Here is a 17,107-nt window from a genome sequence, read left to right as displayed (position 1 = left end):
TGAAATTGTGTTCACAGTAACTATTACGAATTACGATATATTGATTAATTTTTAGTAAGTTTAATCCGTATTTGCATGTTTTACACAGTAAACGCAGCGATATAACGCTCTGCAGAAACGACAGGGCCAAACTCGCAGAACGAAAGCAAGCTAAGCATAAAAAAATTTCTCTACGAACTGCACCATTTTTTCTGGTTGGAAGCCATGGAATTGAAGCACAAAACGTCATCTCTACGGGGACACGCGGAAGGCGTGGGAATTTACTATAGCAAAAACATACATATACCTACAACAAAAACATCAGATCTTACATCTGTGTATTGCCTGCCGTAACGTAACACTAGTTTGCGACGTAGCGAGCGATGCAACTGAAGATTTTGGTGATTAACAACGTGAGCTGTAGTTTGTCTCATATTAGCAAGAAGGAAAGCATTTTATTACACCGGTGGAGAGAACACCGCCGTTACACGAAGGGGAATTTGAATGCTACACCGGACCAGCTTTGAAATGGATGGTGCCGGCGGCATAAGCGACTTTCCGCTTAGCTGCAAGAAGCGAGCGCAAAAATCAAACTAAATAACTAAGGAAAAATGAAATGTTGTTCGTCGCCGAGTCGCATAAAAAAATTAGCAGCCATCTTGGGCTTTGTGTCTAGCTGTAGAAGAGTCCTGCTTTAATTACGGCATTGTGCTAACGCCCATCATACCGTTAGAACGCCAAATGCTGCCGCCTATGAATGTGCAACAGAATGCTCTAGAAAAATGAATACACAAGAGGTAACGAATTTAAGCAATGAATGCCTTTATCTTAGACCGCCGCTAACTCCCGGGGCCGCTAACAATAAAAGTGTCCATGTCTCCGACGAATGAAAATAAATGAATGTGGGTACTGCAAACGCTAAGGTATGATTGTAGCTGGCTTCCATGATCCTGCGATTCCCTATTTCATTCGCAATAATGAGTCAAAATATAACGAGCAGGGCGAGATGGTTAGAAAAGTGTTACGGTTAACAACGTGTGATACCCCTTGTCACTTCATGGGTTGCACACCGTAATCATTGTACATCGGTTTCTTATTCAATGTATAAAAAGAAGTTAATTTGCACAAAATGTTCGACGCAATCACGTATACAGACTTGTAATAATTGCTACGGTTTTTCGCAAAACGATCATTACCTAACAGACACCACAGCACCTAATGTCCTCTGACATTACAGGTTCGCGATAACAATGCTAGAACACGTGAGTGACGAAAATGTACGCGTCAACTTGACATGTTCGCGATAACAAAGTTAGAAGAAGTGAATGACGAAAATGCACGCGTTAACTTCGAATGCCGCTTCTCAAGTAGCACACGTCAAGAGGTAGTAATACATTGTCATCGATAAATTGTTCTTCATCAGAATGCGAGTAAGGATGCGCTCTTGATTGAACCACATGACTTGTTATACGACGTATGATTATAAGGGTCAGGGTGGCTGTGCTGTGAAGGAAGGAAGTGTAATAAAGCTGAAGGAAAGCGGTCGGGAAAGGAATTAACGGAAGATGTGCACCAGTTTTAAATAGTTCAAACACTAAAGTACTAATTGTGAGAGCCGTACTCTCTTCAGAACCTTTATAACCAATTATCATTCTGAAGAGTACTGTCTCGAGTAATTAAACACAATATATCGAATTACTAGCATTGAGACCCACATTCCAGAAAGTATTTACGTGGGCCACATGTTAATAATATATTTAGTAAATGTCAACCCAAAAGTGATCACTACATTATAAACAAGTAAATACTTACATGCTACGCACCTTATCGACGAACAATTAATGACAACACAAATCAAATGACAAGCAGAATAATATACGCTATCGCGTTAACAACTACAGAAAGCGTGTGACAATCTGCAAATAATTTCAGAATAATATATAATACGTGTTACGATACATGAGGGAAAACGTATTACGCGTAAGCAGAAACATCAAGCATGAAAATTACAAGTAGCGTGCAATCCGGTGTGCGTGAATACAGTGAAGCCGTCTGTAAACAACAGCGGCTCACCTACAACCGAGCGCACGTGTATAACACACACGCGTCGCTCTCTACGTAAACATTGTGCGGAAAACTAAATTATGTTATTTGCTAGTCTACAGAGTTCGAACTTCACTACACTGTTTCTTTTGAAGCTGTGTACCCGAAACGTGACAGTGCGTAAAACTATTGTAATATGTGAGGCGGTAAATATTCACATACCTGTGTTCTTCACAGGTCCGGGTTGATTGAGTCTGGGTGCTCAGTCATCGTCGGACCTCTCCAGCAACAATATTAAGCAAGAGATGCATTGTTGATGAAGAAACCAGTCACATGCGACGCACAAGGGATACCCTTGTGTGAATAATCTTCTTTGCTAAAACACCAGCTTTATATTTGTGTAATAGCTGTTGCACACGCTAATTCTTTGTCAGAATAATTCCTAACCTTCCCTCCCACCGCCCCTCACACGACCGGAGCAGTTATGCGTCCGTCTTCAACTGCCAGTCTTCTTCCCACATGCTTCAAGCAAAGCCGGCGTCCAAATAAGAAAAAAATAAAAATAAAATAAAATAAATGACAGGTAAGCTTCTACGGCTTGCAGAATGCAGCTGACAGCTCTTCTCTGGTAGTTAGAGGTGGCGCTATGAGTGTGTATGGTGCAGAGAGATTGGCAAAAGCCACGAGCGAAAGCGGGGGAGGGCTAGTGTCTCGCACTGCCAGCCCAGCACAATCGCCCCGCGCTACGCTCTCACTCCGACTGGCGGGCACCAAGCTTCCAGCTCTGGAGCCCGCCTGCCGCGTTTGCCGCCAGAGGCCCTTCGCGTGCTAGCAGCCGGCGTTGCCATGTCGACAGAATCTTGGCGGGGAGGGGGGACACAGCTGCACCTACAACTCTCACAAAAACGGGGCTCGAGTTGTCAAACAACTGAAATTTACAGGCCGGCCGCTTGTATGCAGGTAATATGTCGTATTAAAGCTTGTATCACACACACATCTACGGCTGAGAAGTAACTTTATCAGGGCCCCACAGTCGAAAACAAACGTACGCATCTGACGAGGAAGAGGAATATTAGACAACTTTAATTACTTGGAGGCCCAGCACTGAGCGTGTGCATGCCTGCTGATTCCATCATGTGTATCTCCATGTATATCTGCGTATAACTTATACCGACCACACCATTTATTGATCTGATGCATCACCATTGTTCTGTGAACTTGAAGTTACCCCTGACTCTGAATTTCAAATGTCCTGTACCATTGTCGAGCAGACAATGACTCACTTCTATTAAAACCATTTCGCTTGTACTCATCCACATTTTGCTTTATCATTACACAAATGACGTGACTATAACCGCTTATCACTCGCTCGTGCTTCGTCATCGAGCTAAATTTATGCCGACTGTAGCGAGAGAAAATGGAGGTCAGTGAAATGCATTAAGACGCTTAGCAATCGATAAATTAACTCATTATATTCAAAAGTAGCGGTACAATTGCCTCTTCATTGCTGTCAACAGACAGAGATGAGCTCTATAGTCCTTTACACAGAGGAGTACGGGCTACACCGAAATACCAGTTGTCTGTAGGTGTTTCGACAATACAAATCCGTGAGCATCGCATAGCACAAGTTTTCAGAAGAGCAAACTGTTCGGTGAACCAATGAGAGTAAACTCTTCAAGCGTATCTCCTACCACGTCTTTTTTTGGATCTTGAGACATTAGAGTTGCGTGCATCTCAACAGTTGACATATATTCAATTCTTGACTTAAATTGGACGGCTGTGTGACAGAACATGTACAACACAGGCATCCACCCAGGATTTTGATTATGTTTATCGGTCAGACTTTTCAAATCGAAACCAATCTGACTTTTTAAATTGTTAATCAACGTTACAAACTTCCTTTATGGAATATTGTAGCGACCGACACGAACAGGAAGCTATTCAAAAAAGAAAAGTGAGATATGAAATTCTGTGTGTGATTTAAACTACTCTGAACCGTGGCACTCCCTTGCCACTGGTTTGCGCTGAGCAGTGATCTCAACACTAAACTGGAAGCACTACTCAACGCGCGTTTCTAAAGAAAACCGTGATGCTCACCAGACTGGCCGATTCATTGACGTTGCTTGGGCTTGCCACTTTCGAGAGATTTTTTTCTCTTGTATTTCCAACCAGCAGTCAACAGTGATACTGTAAGCGATGGTCGGTAGGAAGCGGCCTTGAGTCCCACTGTTAAGTTAATACATGCTACGTAATTGAAAGAAAATGAAATGTGAGAAACACAAATAAAGTTGCTAAGAAATGTAAAAGAGTTTTAGATTTCCTAACTTGCGCACAGAATTTCAAAAGAAACGAGAGGACGTTATATGGAGGAAATATTAGACGTCATCGAAATTCAGCGTCATTTGTAGCGGGACAGGAACCGAAAAACAACGAAGCACCTAGGTTTTTCAGTTTTATCGGGCATTGACAGTAGGAGATCAATCAGGCACTCTAATTAGATTTGCCCGCGTTTGACACGTTTTGCAAATATTTATGTACTGTAATCAAAGAGATAAACACAGTAAGAAAACGAGTCTTGAAAATTTTCATTTGTAAAATGCTAAAATCAGAGATTGTACGTTAATAATAGTGTCACAGTCGTAGATTAGAAGCTGCAGTGATCTGTCCATAATGGTTTGCTCAGTTGACGTTCTGTGAAACAGTTTTTGTTAATTGTGTTCGGCAGCGTTGATAAATCGTAGAAATGACAATGTTACACATGAAGCTGCTGTATAATTTATTTTTAATTGTACGATTGGTTTCGGTCCAAGAATCTGCCTTTTCGCAACAAAATATTATTTACAAATATTATATTTTGACACTTGTTTAATGATATCTACAATTTACACTAATCTATAAAGACAAGTCTCTATGTAATGTGTTACCAAAACTTTCGAAAAGTGCTTGACCGATTTACTTCAAATTTTTACACGATGCTCTAATAAACATTCGGACGGACTTAAGCTATTTATATTTTCTAATATACACGGTGTTTCACAATTCATCTTAGAAACTTCTAGAGGTTGTAGAGGGGACGTAGTAGATTTTGTATTACATAGGAACCCATCTCCGGAAAAGTGATACCGTGATGATATTACGAACTTTACAAGCGTGATGGAGAAGGATAAATGTATCAATCTAAGGTAAGGGTCCCTGTACCGGAAATGAACCAGTGGATAGTTATAAGCGAAAGTCATTTTGATATCTCTGACAGTGGAATACATGTACAGGTACTGTTGTTGCTAAGATTGTTGTGTAGGCAACTTTCAGAGGTGGCGGTATGGGCCAAAACAAAAGAAATCGCTAGTAAACATGGGCTCTAAAATGCATACCTTAAGATCTATGAGCACTTGTTCAGTAGAGGAGATGTTTCACTAACGAAGATGATGAAGTTCTCACAGCTCCTCAGGCATGCCTTTTAAAGCCCATATTTATTAGCCACTTTTTCTTGTATTCATCCATACTACCACCTCTGAAAGTGGTATGCCGTATATTGTCAGCAACAACAGTACCGGTACATTATTCCACCGTCGGAGGAATCACACTGATTTTCGCTTGGTTCCTATGTAAAACTTGATCTAGTAAGTCCTATCTACAGCTTTTAAAAGTGTGTAACAGGAATTGTGAAACAGCCTGTATATGATAAATAAATAAATACAGGATGTTCAGAAATTCCCGTTACAGACTTCTGGGATTCGTAGAAGGGAGTGGTGCACACAGAAGGAGGGGAGGAGGGGGAGACGGACAATGAGAGGGGAAGGATGAGATAGACAGAGAGAGGAGGCGGAAGAATTCAGGGTTTATGCCCAATTCTCATACACACTTAGCAACTGCGAAGCATTTCTGGGTTCGCTGGTATATGTAAGTACACACATCAAAAGGAGTTTTGCATCACCTCGGTTCCGAGAGCTCCGAAACCTCTACAGAAAATTGGAATAGAGATAAACATAAACATCATTTTCGCCCTTTTTATTGCTCATGAAAACAACGCATTGCATGTTGTGCCACCATACAGCGAGACCTTCAAAGGTAGCGGTCCAGATTGCTCTACACACGTAATTCTAATACCCAGTAGCACGTCCTCTTGCATTGATGCATGCCTGTATTCGTCGTGGCATATTATCCACAAGTTCATCAAGGCACTGTTGGTCCAGATTGTCCCATTCCTCAACGGCGATTCGGCGTAGATCCCTTAGAGTGGTTGATGGGTCACGTCGTCCAGAAACAGCCCTTTTAAATCTATCGCAGGCATGTTCGATAAGGTTCATGTCTGGAGAACATGCTGGTCAATCTAGTCGAGCGATGTCGTTATCCTGAAGGAAGTCATTCACAAGATGTGCACGATGGGGGCGCGAATTCATGAAGACGGACGCCTCGCCAATATGCTGCCGATATGGTTGCACTGTCGGTCGGAGGATGGCATTCACGTATCGTACAGCCGTTACGGCGTCTTCCATCACCACCAGCGGCATACGTCTCCCCCACATAATGCCACCCCAAAATAGCAGGGAACCTCCACCTTGCTGCACTCGCTGGACAGTGTGTCTAAGGCGTTTAGCCTGACCGGGTTGCCTCCAAACACGTCTCCGACGATTGTCTGGTTGAAGGCATACGCGACACTCATCGGTTAAAAAAACGTGATGCCAATCCTGAGCGGTCCATTCAGCATCTTGTTGGCCCATCTCTACCGCGTTGCATGGTGTCATGGTTGCAAAGATGGACCTCGCTATGGACATCGGGAGTGAATTTGCGCATCATGCAGCCTATAGTGCACAGTCTGAGGCGTAACACGATGTCCTGCGGCTGCACGAAAAGCATTATTCAACATGGTGGCGGTGCTGTCAGGGTGCCTCCGAGCCATAATCCGTAGGTGGCGGTCATCCACTTCAGTAGTAGCCCTTGGGTGGCCTCAGCGAGATATGTCATCGACAGTTCCTGTCTCTGTGTATCTCCTCCAAGTCCGAACAACATCGGTTTGGTTCACTCCGAGACGCCTGGGCACTTTCCTTGTTGAGAGCCCTTCCTGGCACAAAGTAACAATGCGGACGCGATCAAACCGCGGTACTGACGTCTAGGCACGGTTGAACTAGAGACAACACGAGCCGTGTACCTCATTCCTGGTGGAATGACTGGAACTGATCGGCTGTCGGACTCCCTCCGTCTAGCAGGCGCAGCTCATGCATGGTTGTTTACATCTTTGGGCGGGTTTAGTGACATCTCTGAACGGTCAAAGGGACTGTGTCTGTGATACAATATCCACAGTCAACGTCTGTCTTCAAGAGTTGCGGGAACTGGGGTGATGCAAAACTTTTTTTGATGTATGTATATGTTGCTGGAAAAATGCAACACACTCAGGGACAAGGTCATTTCATTGACAAGTTAAGTGAGGGGTAGTTAGTCATTGCAGGAGTATATTTTGGATAGAAAACCACTCCGGAAACACCTTTCCATTCTATGACGGTTTCAGTTCAGATGTTCATCTAATCCACTTCTGCTTGAGGAACCGAACTAGGCGTCAGCAGTACAATTGTTAGGAAACAATTCGAAAGGAAACATAACGAAACATCCATTTATCACTTAAGCAAAATTGTTTGTATTAACACTTAAACATTACTTCTTTACATTATTTCAAAACAAAAAAAAATTCAGTACACTGAACGTACACACAGTACCGATGCTTTGCATCAGCTGGTCGATGTGGCGACTACTAACGTTTTTACAGACATTGTCCTTACGAAGTATGTTCTGATACACACTCTCCACCCACCTGGTGTCCCTACAGTATCTAATGCAATGGCCAGAACTCGTGCCATCAAATCTTCCTCTGTCTCTACAAGAGCCTCGTAAATTAAACTTTGCATACGACCCCGCAAGTAGTACTCCTTGGGAGTTAAATCAGGCGATGGCGGTTGGACCACGTCGGCCTACCCATATCATCTGTTGAGATGTCTCCGAACCGCACGTGAGAGGTGGTGCCCAACCGTGCTGAAGCGACGTTTGCTGACGGACATCCAGTGGTACGTCGTGCTGTCTACCGTATTGCATACCAGGACAAGCAACTCTTAGTCTTTTCTCTTTCCCTCAGCAGACGTGGACGTGTTGCCCATCTCAACTGAAATCGTGGTAGAACGGAAACGATATGTTTCTGGACATGGGTTCCTGCTCAAAGTATTATGTACTCACTCCCCTCTACAAGTACGAGAACTCTGTAAAGGGAATTCGCGAACACCATATGTACCTACACACATCAGATAAAACATTATGACCACCTGTTTAATAGCGTGTTGTTCCACTTTTCAGACTGAGCACAACAGAGATTCTGCTTGGCATGGAATCTACAAGTCCTTGATACGATTTCAGAAATATGTTGCACCAGATTTAGACGTACAGGCCAAACAATTCCAGGAAATTACGGGATGGTGGTTTACGGGCACGCAGCTGACGCCCGAAATGTGTTCAAGTGGGTACAGATCAGGCGCATTTATTGGCCAGGACATCATTGTAGTTCATTATAATGTTCCTCAACCCACTGTAGCGCGATTCTGACCCTCCAGCACGGAGAGTTATCCTGCTGGAATATGTCATCGCCGTAGGGAGAGACTTCAAGCGTGAAGCTATGCAGGTGGTTCACGCAGTTCACTGGTGTCATGATTTTGTTGATTACCACCACAGATCCAATGAAAGCCCAACACAATGTACCCCGTAGGATAATACTGCCCTCGCTTCCCAACATCAGTGGCGCTGTGAATGTTTCGTGCCGCCATTCGCCTGGACGACGGCGTGCAAAAAGCCAGTCATCGACCTGGTGTAACAAGAAATGCGATTCATTCGACAGGCGACATGTTTCTATTGATCCAAAGAGAAAACTCAGTAATGCTGTGCCCACTGCAGTCGTAACTGGCGATGTCGTTGGCTCAGCACAGGAACACATAGGGGTTGTGTGATGTGGAGCTACATAACCAACAGTTGCTTTTGAACGGTGTGCTCCGAAGCACTCATGCCTGCACCAGAATTCTACTCTGTCGTCAGATCTGCCTGTCCTGGACTACACAGTGGGGATTCTCCGACCTCTATTTTTCGTGATATGACGTTGTCGTCCAATACTATACTGCCTACTCGTTACTGCACTATCCTTCAATCACGTGCGATATGTGCTCGCAACAGTAGCATGCCAAGGGACGACCAGCTTCGCTGTTTCTGAGATTCTCGTTTTCATCCGCAACGTCACAACAATGTATCCTTTGTCAAAACCGCTTATATAAGGAGATTTCAGCATATGCGGCCCGTATCCTCGCCATAATGACTGCCCATTCGTCTCTCTTCCGCTTACATTCTTTTCTTACTGCGTCACGTGCCCGCAACGCCACTAGGTTTAGCTCATCAATATATATATATATATATATATATATATATATATATATATATCCTTGGGACGGCGAGTCCAACCGTCACAAGTCTACTTTTTTTATAAATAAACGTAATATAAACGACAACATATGTTGTGCATCGTAGAGTAGTTTATTAGCATCAAAGACGGCATAATCATATTATCACGGATAAATACAAACTCATTTAGGAGGTCGCGTATATTAGAAGTCCAATTGAAATCAATGTGTGAATCAACGGTAAGATCCCAAAACTGTAGCTCACAGTCCTTGTGTATTCCGCTTTGTTTTATAAATAAATTTCGTTGCTGTAGTTGTAAGGTGTCATGCAAATCCAACACCTTCCATGAAAACCCTGACAAGATAGCAAATCCGGCAGTATGTCACATAGCTCCAAATAAATCGTGACATTAAATTAACCAAAGTAATACGATCAACGAATGAGCAAATGGAATACCACAGACTAACACAAGAACGCCTAAATGCATGTCATACCTTCCCACCGTGAAACAGACGCAGTTCCGAGGGGAGAAACGAGAACAGAAGCCGAGAGCAGAATCGTGTAGGATAGGACGCCCTACAATAAGAGACGGACACCCACGTCGCCAGCTGACCGCCAAAACCACCCCCCCAGTCCATGTTAAAAGATAGAGCCCTCCAGAAGAACAGTATAGATCTTACGATAACACTAAAAGGGCCACACCAGCTGCAAGTTTTAGCGTGAGGCTTTTTCGCGTCTCTGTTACGTTGCAAACATTAAAAACATTGCCCCACCACGAAAAAGGCATAACGTTTCTCATTGGACAGACAGAAGTTTTGTAGGCGGAGCTTAAGGTTAACATTGAGACCCTGATTGGTCAGTTGAAAACACAGCCAGATAGCTTTTCTAAAACCAATTTCGGTAAATTGTAGTAAGGAGAAGTTAAGAAAGGGTTGCTTCCGAGACGGCGAGGTTTGGAGCTGCGCTGTTCGCCGCCCCCCCTGACGCTGCCTAAACACCGACAAGGTAACGAACGCACGCGATGCCGCATTTTTGAGCGCATAAGGCTTCACTCAGAACTGCAGAAGTCTCATCCGTTACACCCCCTTTTCGCGTAATACTAGTGTTGATCGTCAATTAAAGTTCATGGTATTCACATTTGCTACGTAAGTTAAAATCTGAAATGCGATGATTTTTCTGTTATATAATTATTGAGAAGCCACATCAGCCACTGTAATTTACGACAAGTTAAATAAGTAATTAAAGATAATTGAGGGTCACTGTAGACCATTTTGATAGTTTTCTCTTTTGTGAAACTTAATTTAAATCTAGATTGTAGATGTGATACGGCATAGGTCATCCTTCGATCCATTGTACAACTTGGAAACCCATTCAGAGAATATTCGTTCACATTTGCGTTGAACGCAGTTGGTTTTTATCATCCTGTATTAAAATATTTCCTTTTATCAATAGTGCAATTTATAAACAATGTTTTGCGAGTAGTATAAAATTTCCAATGGTAAACTTAACTGCTTTTTCGACGTTATTTTCCCAGCTAACTAAAAATAGGAAAGCCTTGAACCCCTTCCACTAAATTTAGTTAGTATTAAGATTCTTTTACAGGGAGTGCAGTGGAGCTGACGCTGAAATTATTAAGTATTTCATTATATCATCGCTAGTCTCACTGAACTCTTCTGAACTCTAAATGTCACGTGTGGTCTGGCGTCTTGTTACCAGCAACAGGTCCCAGGTTCAAACTAGTAAATTCCCTAAAAGACACGCTCAGAGCGTCGTTGCGCGGAAGTGGTAGGGAGACACGACTTAGAACAGACAGACACCACGCAGAATGTTAGATAGTTTCAAGTTAACTGCTGAAATAATAATTGAAAAAGAAGTTCTTGATCATTTAAGGAAATTAAAGAATTTTGATATAAAGTTTGAGACTGCACTGAGAAACTTGGGATGTTTTGATGTGCTGAGGGAATTCTGACTTGCTTTCAGGTAAGTCGTGAACTTAAATACAAGATTGTAGTAGAAGAAGAATAGCAATTGTCAAAAACTTTATAAGTTATTCACCCCAAAGTTAAGACTGTGCTGCTCTGTGATAGTGAACCTTGTATTAGAAGACGGAGCTTTGTTTTACTAGCAAAGAGGGAATATATAATATTAGAATCGTTTGGTGATAAAGTGAGGTTATCGTGCTCTCCAGTAACGAAATATTTAATTGCGCATTTGTTATATATATGTACTGTTAAGAATATATGTTATAGATTTTGAAGAAAAACTTTTTTGCTTAATTTTATAGACGAAATAGTATTTGTATAAGGGCCTCCCGTAAGCAAATTATGTTCATAAAATTAAAAAAAATAAATAAATGGGTTTTCAGAATGATTGAAAAATATGAGCCTTTTGAACGTCCTCTTTAACAAATCGCACGTCCCCCCTCCCCCCCCCCCCCCCACACACACACACACTTTGACAAAATCCTGGCTACGTCATCGACGCTGTGCAGTGTGGATCATTTTAGGATAACTAACAACAAGACCCGTCACTGCCTTCTCCATATATACTGCAGCAACTGCTATCAAGAATAAAACACTGTCAAACTTCGCACCACCTGGTCACAAAATTTGCGTTGTTTCACTAACTAATCTTGCAAAACTTCACAAGGTTCGTAGTAGCCATTTATTGGCTTCTAAATCACTTCACCGTCTTTTAATACCCCAACAATGACATTCCCTATTTTTCTGTCAGTAGAGTCTGAAATTTCGTCTACAGTAACCGATATTTTCTCATTTTCACACACGGAACGAAATTGTTCTAGAATATATTGGTAACAATTTGGAAGATACTTTTTTCTCAATATTGACTCTTCACAAGTGTCAAGATTTGAATATTTGGAGAGAAACTTCCTTGACACTGGATTATTTACTTTATAAAGAATCATGTCGGCTGACACAAGTGCCCTACATAAATCTTCACAATGAACTGAAAATATATGAGGTCCCTTAGAATAATCTGGAACCGCATCACCAATTAGGGCTCTTTTTCATCAGGCATGAAACTTCAGCCATATGTTTCTTGCCCTGCAGATTTTGTGTCACTTAAAATCGCTGTCCAGTCTTCATTGCTTTCCCACCTGGGTGGCAGAACAGGACGCGTTCGTCTGAACTAAAAGTATCCTTAAATTCTGCAACATATCGCTGCAGACGATAGAATGTTGTTACTTTTACTTTATGCGTTGTAGTATTGCCTTGCACTTCACAGTACCGGAAATAACAACATTTGAGTGAGTTTGGAGGAAAGAGAGACAGGTGGCTACGGTTAGGAAATCCCTGGCTTCTATGGTGACTGCGACCGATAAGGTAATAAACACACAGCTGCAAGATGATATGCTGAAATACAATAACATACACTTTGCATTTAGGACAGCGAATGTTGCTTTAACGTTAAATATCTCACAGGTTCTTCCCCTTTTAGGTAACAAAAAACAGAAATGAAATAAAACGAAAGATCTAGCATGTTGATAAAAAATGTAAATGTCATGTGTAAAAATATTTATTTGCAGAAAAAATATTTATTTACCTAAAAATTCGATCCCTAATGATAACAACCGAGCGAGGTGGCGCAGTGGTTAGACACTGGACTCGCATTCGGGAGGACGACGGTTCAATCCCGCGTCCGGCCATCCTGATTTAGGTTTTCCGTGATTTCCATAAATCGCTCCAGGCAAATGCCGGGATGGTTCCTTTCAAAGGGCACGGCCGACTTCCTTCCCTAATCCGATGAGACCGATGACCTCGCTGTCTGGTCTCCTTCCCCAAACCAACCAACCAACCTAATGATAACAAATTCCGACAAGATGAAACACACATGTCACTCTAAAGCGTGCCCAAACAGACCTCCCTCTAGCGGCAACGCAGGCGTGTATTCCCACACGCAAACGATCAATAACGATGCCGAATGGCATCCAGCAATAGATTGTCACCGGCGGGAGTGGCCAAGCGGTTCTAGGCGCTACTGTCTGGAACCGCGCGACCGCTACCGTCGTAGGTTTGAATCCTGCCTAGGGCATGGATATGTGTGATGTCCTTAGGTTAGTTAGGTTTAAATAGTTCTAAGTTCTAGGGGGGGGGGGCTTATAGAACATCACCAGGGGGAGCGCTATTGGTCATAATGGGGCTGTGCCCCCTGGACATCAAAATCAGAGAGCAGGCCGCGTGGTTCTGGGTTAAGAAGGGAAATGCAACGAAAATAGAAGAGATTTTAGGCACTGGGGCTAGGGACAAGGGTGAGATTCGGCAAAGGGTGGAACAACTATGGCAAGAACTATGGGAGACGGACGAAACAGGGCGTAGGACATATGAACTCATTCCAAACATTAGGGAACGATTAAAAATGAAATACTTTGAACCCAGCAGAGGGCTAATCCATTTTCTCATTGGACATGGGCCTTACCCGACATACTTATGTCGGTTCGGGAAAAGGGCCACACCCGCGTGTGAATGTGGTGAACCGGAGGGCACTCCCGATCATGTGATTTACGAGTGTCCCCTCTTCAATGATGTTGCTTCCACACTACGTGACCAACTACCTGACCGTGACACATACCACCTCATAAGACAACGAGACACTTTTCAAACTCTAAACAAACTAGCAGACGAGGTATCACGAAAAGTGCTAAAGGAATACATGAGGGAAATAAATTAATTGCAATAAAAGTAGAGAAATTCTAATACCAAACACGCGCTCTACTCCTATACCGCCTGCGCGTGGATAGGCCGACCTTAATAGTCTGGAATCCGCCACGTGCGGGACTAGGGGGAGTGGGGAATAACATCACGGACTAGACGATGCACCGGAATTGACTTAGGTTAGAACTAGTTAGTAGAAATTAGATTAGGAAATTAGTATTAGGAACCTGCAGCGAATAACAGCCTGGCCTGCCCAGTGTCAGGGGCACGTCCATCGTGATTAGCACGATGGGCAAGGCAATAAAATAGGTTTATATATATATTTCTGACACATTTGTGACGCTGCAGGTAGTATAGTTAAGATCTTAGGAATTAAATACTAATACGATTAAGAATAGCTGCCCATTGTAATTAGAGTATAGCTGTAGCTCACAATCCACTACATTGTAATTAGCTGCAAATTGTATCTAACAAAATTAGAAAGTAAGACCCACTAATCATATAAGGAAGTGGGTTATGTTATATAATTATTATTGATGGTTAATAAAGAATTTAAAAAAAAGTTCTAGGGGACTGATGACTTCAGAAGTTGAGTCCCATAGTGCTCAGAACCATTTGAAGCAATAGATTGTCCCAAGCATCTTGCGGCTTTTGCTGCAATTCGGTAATGGTTTTTGCGTGCCAAGGAGAGCGAGTAAGTTCTCGTTTCAGTCTGTGCCATACGTGTTCAACTGGCAAGTGATCTCGTGATCTTGCTGGCCAGGGCAGTCGTCGTACACCACGAAGAGCACGTGGCGTCGCAGCAGCCGGATATTGACATGCATTGTCCTGCTGAAAGGGCACTTCACCTACTTGTCCAAGAAACGGCAGTAGCACGAGAATAATATCTGTGCAAGTCAGCGGTCAGTGCTGCAGAAATACCAAATGTGACCGCGAGTTGCACCTGAAGGGGTGGCCACGCCACGAAGCGTGTGAGTCGTGGGCGAATGCACTCTCAAATGGGCAACTTGCCAGGTCTACGCCACACACGCGTACGCCCATCACTTGCATACAGACAGTCTGCTCTCATCACTGAAGACAACAGACAGCCATTCCACTCTCCAGTCAACAATTTCACGACACCAGAGTAGCCGTGCTAGGCGGTATCGCGGTATCGGTGTTTGCCTGTACAGAGGCACGCGTGACGGTTTCCAATGGTTCTTGGTGAGACGTCAGGTGCAACATGTGACCAGATTTCGTCTCTCGTTGAGGACCGGTCGGCCACCGCTGCTCGCACAGTGTGTCGATCTTCACGTGCGTCCTTAGAACGCGGACGACCAGAACATGGTGTACAGATGTGGGAATGTTACACAGAATACCGATAAGTGCAACGACACACCAGTGATACACTGAGCCCGACGTGCGCAGCAGTAGATCGATACGCCCATCCAACTTCCTACAGGCCGACAATATGGCGCCGTCCAAATGGCTGTTCAAAAAATGGTTCAAATGGCCCTGAGCACTATGGGACTTAGCATCTGAGGTCATCAGTCCCCTAGAACTTGGAACTAGTTAAACCTAACTAACGGAAGGACATCACACACATCCATGCCCGAGGCAGGATTCGAACCTGCGACCGTAGCGGTCACGCGGTTCCAGACTGAAGCGCCTAGAACCGCACGGCCACACTGGCCGGCGAGGGTGTTACACTTTTCTTCGGATGTATGTAGCTATTAACAAAAATTTGTTCTGGGAAATAGTCTGACAGAAACCGGTCGTACAATAAAAAATAAATTATACAGCAGCTTATGTTACTAATGCATTTTCTACTCCCTGTGAAATGCTACCCACTGACAGGAAAAATTCACGATCTAACGACTGAAACACATCTGCCGTACCAAGCAGAAAGTGGAAAGTATCTGGAAGAATTTGTCTGGCTGAGTTCGAAATGCGCCTGGTAATGAATGAGAATTCTTATGACCTGAGCAAGGAGGTGGAAGAAAAAGGGATTTGTTTCCACAAAATACGCATACAAATGTAAAGTTTCCCTTTCTCATCTTTACAGATTTCGATAATTCCACCACAAGATTTTCTGACAGAACATTGATCCTCTCACATTTCATCTAAAGTTTCCGGTGGATTTCTGAAGACAAACGTACACTGACGACCCACAACATAATGACGGCTGCTCGCCGCCAGAGTGAATGCCGCATGTTGGCTTTTCAGGCACGTGACGCGGTAGGAAAGTACACTCTAAGGGAAAAAAGACGAGCAACGAAGGAATAATCCCAATGGGACGGAAATCAGTAGATGTGATGTACATGTACCGACAAACAAATGATTGCGATTTCAGAAAGTATGGATGATTTATTGAGGTGGTGGAGCTTCACAAATACAGCAAGTTAATAACGCTTTGGTCCACCTCTGTACGTTACACAAGCAGTTATTCGGCTTCTCATTGATTGACGGAGCTGTCAGATGTTCTCCTGAGGAATATCGTGCCAAATTCTGTCGCACCGGCACGACAGATCGTCAAAATCCTGAGACGGTTGGAGATCCCAGCCCACAGTGCTCCGAACGTTTTCAAATGGGGAATGATCCGGCGACTTCTCTGGCCAAAGCAGGGTTTGGCAGACATGAAGGCAAGCAGTAGAAACTGACGCTGCGTGCGGGCGGGCTTTATCTTGCTAAAATGTAGACTCAGGAGGGCCTGCCATGAATGACAACAAAACGGGCTGTAGAACATCGTCGTTGTAGGCGCTTAGTCTGGAACCGCGCGACCGCTACGGTCGCAGGTTCGAATCCTGCGTCGGGCATGGATGTGTGTGATGTCCTTAGGTTAGTTAGGTTTAAGTAGTTCTAAGTTCTAGGGGACTGATGACCTTAGCATTTAAGTCCCATAGTGCTCAGAGCCATTTGAACCATTAGAATATCGTCGAAGTACGGCTGTGACCCGGATGACAACCAAAGGGTTCCATAATGTAGTTTCATTCCATAATATCATATGA

General features: G+C 43.5%; 1 protein-coding gene across 1 annotated transcript in view; it reads right to left on the bottom strand.

Annotated features, from left to right (window-relative positions):
• LOC126249508 (latrophilin Cirl) overlaps window positions 1-2,769 on the bottom strand; it is a 777,653-nt gene extending 774,884 nt beyond the window's left edge. The window contains exon 1 of the mRNA XM_049951159.1: window positions 2,245-2,769. The gene's annotated coding sequence lies outside the window, so the exon portion shown is untranslated. The remainder of the gene's footprint in view (window positions 1-2,244) is intronic.
• Window positions 2,770-17,107: the final 14,338 nt, after the last annotated feature.

Source organism: Schistocerca nitens, chromosome 3 (assembly GCF_023898315.1).
Source record: "Schistocerca nitens isolate TAMUIC-IGC-003100 chromosome 3, iqSchNite1.1, whole genome shotgun sequence".
In the NCBI taxonomy this organism is placed as follows: domain Eukaryota; kingdom Metazoa; phylum Arthropoda; class Insecta; order Orthoptera; family Acrididae; genus Schistocerca; species Schistocerca nitens.
This window is presented reverse-complemented; position numbering and strand designations above follow the sequence as displayed.